The sequence below is a fragment of the Oreochromis niloticus genome, linkage group LG16 (genome assembly GCF_001858045.2).
Source record: "Oreochromis niloticus isolate F11D_XX linkage group LG16, O_niloticus_UMD_NMBU, whole genome shotgun sequence".
Classification (NCBI taxonomy): domain Eukaryota; kingdom Metazoa; phylum Chordata; class Actinopteri; order Cichliformes; family Cichlidae; genus Oreochromis; species Oreochromis niloticus.
This window is the reverse complement of record NC_031987.2, coordinates 6,881,111-6,886,069: the sequence shown is the minus strand read 5'-3', so window position 1 is coordinate 6,886,069 and position 4,959 is coordinate 6,881,111. Positions and strand designations below refer to the sequence as shown.

At 37.4% G+C, this 4,959-nt stretch overlaps 1 long non-coding RNA gene across 1 annotated transcript; it reads left to right on the top strand.

Moving 5' to 3' along the window:
• Positions 1–266: 266 nt before the first annotated feature.
• LOC109197535 (uncharacterized) lies at positions 267–1,855 on the top strand. The gene is made up of 3 exons (XR_003216763.1): positions 267–584; positions 718–947; positions 1,253–1,855. It is a non-coding gene; the product is annotated as an uncharacterized LOC109197535 (long non-coding RNA).
• Positions 1,856–4,959: the final 3,104 nt, after the last annotated feature.

The window sequence follows — 4,959 nt, the reverse complement described above, 5'->3', positions numbered from 1 at the left end:
TGTGTGTGTATGTATGTATGTGTGTATGTATGTATGTATGTGTGTATGTATGTATGTATGTGTGTATGTATGTATGTGTGTATGTATGTGTATGTATGTATGTATGTATGTATACCTTTATCTCAGCTGCCAAAGTTAGAGTTAAGTGAATCCAGATAATGGAAAAATACTGAGGGTATGTTGAATTCCCTTCATAGTACAGCTCTCCATGACAAAATGTAAATCAAAGAATTAACAAAAAAAATGGCTTATTACCATTATTATTATTATTATTATTATTATTGAATACAGAGCAATTAAAACGGTTTTGACTTGAATATATGTGTGTTGTGGTAGACTATAGTGTTTCAGATTTGCAGAAGCCACATATTTTACCTATTAATGTGCCTTCAGGTTGAGGTGTGGCTAAACATATAAAGAGTTGCAGGTGACAGGTGAGCCAGTGGATCAACACATAGGTGAACAGTAAGTTGCGCAGATGTCACTAATTCATTGACGTAATTTGTAATTTGTAAAGTTTGAATATATTGTGTTGTATTTCCTATACAGATTCTGCTGAACCCATAAGTTCTCTGAAGTTATGCGTAAGTTTTGAAATAATTTGAATGGGTATATAACATTGTGCTTATCATTTATGCTTAAAAATGCTGCTTACTTTAAAAAGTGTATTTTAAAAAGGATAAAAAAAATATCCTAAATATTTATGACTTATTCCAGGTCCACCACCACGACCACAACCTGCACCACCACGACCACGGCCACCGCCAATACGGCACCATCAAGTCCCCCACCATCACATGGCCCCCATGTCCATCTCCACAGGAGAAGATACAAAAGTGAAGATTGGTGTGTTGTGCTATGATGATGGATTTGGATAAGTGTAGGCGCAGACACAGATAAGAGACAGGCACCTCTTCTGCCACAAGAAGGGGAGGGATTGTCACGGGGTGAGTCTGAATACTGCAGCAGTGCAGATTTGATCCACAACAGGAAGTATTCAGCTGAAAGTAAAGCTTGAAATGTTTGTGTAATACATCCTGAAAAAGATAAATGAAATAAATACTGTTATTCATAAAGGTTATCATCAAGTGGCAGGACAGCAAATACACATTTAAGCCAATTTTAAGTTTATTTTGAGGTCCTAAGTTAAAAGATAAACCCCTCATCCTAACCACTGAGCCAAAAAGAGTTAAAAAACTGAAGCTAGAATCAGCATGAGGAATTCACCAAATATCATCTGTCTCTTCTCCAGGACTCCAGCAGCTCCTGCAGCAGTGACTCTGACTAGATGAAGATTTCGGGGCCGGGCTTTGTTGGAAACATTAGTATTACCTATCCTTTCTCTTCTGTTTTTTTTTAAACGTTTACTTAAAAATCATTTTAACAGATGTAAGAAAAAACTACATTAAATATAAAGAATATGTAAAACAGAAGGCTCATTCACATATTTAGAAAAACTGGATGTATGGGTTTTGGGAGTATCATTTTAAGCCTTGAGCTTTGCTATGCTTACCTTGTTTATTAAATTAGAACATGACAAGCTTGGCTCAACTCTACCTTAGAAGCTGAGGAAACTGTATTCTCATGGGGTAGCAACCTGTCAATCACAAGGCAGGTCCTCCTGGAAATTGTTTACTGAGTTCATAAGTCGGAAGCAGGTATATCTCTGAAATTATGCCAATAAAATTCTTTTGCAGCCAGCTGCCCCCTGCTGGTCATCAAAGAGAATGCATCTTTTAGACGCAGAAAATGCAGATTTTACATCCATCTTTTGTGCACAGACTTTGAGTAATTTTTAATCAGCTTCCACTGTATGGTTACCTTACAATGAAATAATAAATATAAACGGATTATTCTTCTCTAGTCTGTCTCATTTTTTCTGCCAAAGTCCTTTCTAGCCAGAAATATTTTGGCCATTAAAAGAATGCAGCTTTGAGGCACTTGCACATCAGCAGACCAGGAAACAATAACATAACACAAACAAAATTATTTATTAGGAGCGGTATCAGAGACAGGTCCTATGAAATCTATCATTGTGTTTGCTGGGATTTATTTAACAAATGATGAAATGACATCTTGTGGTGGGAGTTCAGGCTTGCCCCTGATGATTTGGATCTGGATTTTCATAATAGAGGTGTGGCTTTATAAAACGGAACACTGTGTCTGTGGATCTGCAGTGCAACACACAGTGACTCCACTCGAGGCAATCTAGAAATTACTATGAAATATGTGTGTATGCATGTGTGTATTTGCTACTACTTCTAGTTTTATGGCTATAAATCTGTTTACACCATCACCCAGTGTGGACTTTCCACCATTTTAGACCAAAAAAAAGAAAATATACAGGCTGCTGATGAGTAGTTTATAGTAATTATACTGTGGTGTGGCTTTCTCGTGTATTTATTTTGTTTATGCATTATATGACTTTATATTTCTAACCTGTTTAAAAACATTTAGCAAAACCTTTTTTTGACTGTAAATTTTTGCCCTGTTTTCTTTGAGTCGTCATAAAAACCGAGCTATTCCCTCATTTTAACAGATGAGCTGAGCCATCATTGATGGTGCTACAGAATCCTGCAGCAAGAGTCCTGACAGGAACTAGAAAGAGACAGCATATACTATCTTCACAGCAGAAAGATATTAAGTGTGAGACATAGAGGAAGATAGTGTATAACAAATGTAAAAATAAATAAATAAATCTGTTCACCTGTATTAGTAGCCAGCATCCACCCAATGCTGATTCCTCACACCCCTGTTGTAATGAAGGGAGAACGGGTGATTTACTGGTAAATTTAAGTTCCTACCATCACCTGTGATTGTGCTTAACTGTATGAAGCTTATCAGATATTATGAAACAAAAGTGCTTAAAATACTGATCTTCTTTTCCTTAAAGAATTCTACTACATCATATGTAATTTTTTATATTGTGTGTAATTTCCATTGCAAATATTAATCACAATTAAATTAAGGGGGGGAGGTTACCAAGTATGGACTAGCAAGTTAATTCGTCTGAACAGAGTCATGTGACTGGTGACGTCTGTTCCATTTAGCACCTCATTCAGTGGTTTATATGGAAGTATTTGTGCTGTGTTTTGGTTATTTTGGGCGAGAGATAGAGAATCAGTGTGTGACATAATGACAGATACAGAGCCAGCGAGGAAGGGAGGACGTTCTGCTTCACCATAAATAAAAAAAACTGTTCATAAGCAATTCTGCCTCCATGTAACATTAAAAAAAACCCCACTGTACATATAAGTTACATTACATTATATATCAACAAACCTGTTCACTGGTCAATTACATAACCACGTAGTGGCAGGGACCGGCTCTCTGGATGACACACTCAATGAAGCCTTCCCCGAAGCTTTGGACACCAGTTCTGGTAATTGGCAGGCACTTCACTATGCTGAGTCACTAGACAATCCTGGACGAGCCCCCAGTTGTTACCTGTTCCAGACCTAGCAGAAATCTGGACTGGCAGCAAGTGGCACAGACTAGAGACCACTGCAGAGCCAATTATAAAAATTGGATTAATAGAGAGGACACTGAAGTTAGCGTCTTGCTCAGGCTGGAGTTCATTTATTTCTTAGCGGCCATTCATTCACTCAACATACACACAATACAAATCACATTAACCCAAGCATTCGTCAAATAAAATAACAGATTTCATTAAAAAATAAACGCACAGACAGACATACACACACATACATACACATACTGTTAGGGTGTAGGTGAAAGTTGAGCATGCTTCCTGTGACTGTTTGATGAAGAAGCAGATGCACGATGCCAGAGCTGAGCTGGCTTACGGGAAACCACCGGGGAGAGGATGGAGGCCAGTGTACTTTGATGGTGTCTCAAGTTGTCAAATAGAACATTTGTGGTTTTGAAGTTGATGTACTGACGCAATGAGGGGGCGTCACAAAATATACTCTGATGCATATAAAACTGTATTTTGATGTTTGGAGGATGAGATTTTGGGGCTGTCTGCTCATAGAGTCCGCTCATTCTCCCACGCGTGTCATTTCATTAAAATCATTGTCTTTACCCTTTGGACCAGTGTGGTTACTTGCATTCCGCCTGTTTTTACTTCCCTATATTTTGAACCTTAACAGTTACACAAAGGATTCTTTCAAAAGCAAAATAAATACAAATTAATTCAAAATAACTTTACATATTTACATACGCAGAACTTAAACAAAACACTCATGGCTAAAGGATAACAGCAAAAGCCAAAATAATCCATTTAACATTTACACAACCTTTCCACAACATTCGCGCCTTATACACCATTACTCTTGAACATGGCGTTACCAGAACGTAAGTACAACATGGTGGCAGACAACTGTGAATGCCATGCTCATCAAATCACAGGCTTTCCCCTTAACTCATGTACTCAATATTGTCTGGTTAGCCTAGAACAAACTCTACAATAAATTTTCTGAAGTTGCAGATTGCCTCTATACTTACTACATATTAGCATTCTGCAAATGATACACTGATGCTTATTACAACAAAATACCACACAATAACACTCTCACAATCATCTCAAAACACGGCCCAACAGTTGTTACTCAACTTACATTCTATTAGAACCACTCTGGTAAGATGAAATTACGTTTTTCAGTACTTGGGGATTAATTGGCGCCTCAGGCTGAAGCTCATTTATTTCTGAGATGAGCCTGTAGCTCTCTAGTAGGTCCACAGCAGTACAATAGCACCATCTGCTGACATAATGAGGTATAACCTTGGTACGTTAACATGTAACAGAGTCAGAATAGGTCAGTGTTGGGCAAGTTACTTTGAAAGAGTAATTAATTATAGTTAATAGTTACTTAGTTAGTTAGTAACTGAGTTAGTAACTGAGTTACAATATTCTAAAAGTAATTAATTACTTGAAAAGTAACTATTGCTTTACTTAAAAACAAACAAACAAACTTTTAACCCTCTGGGGTCCAAGGT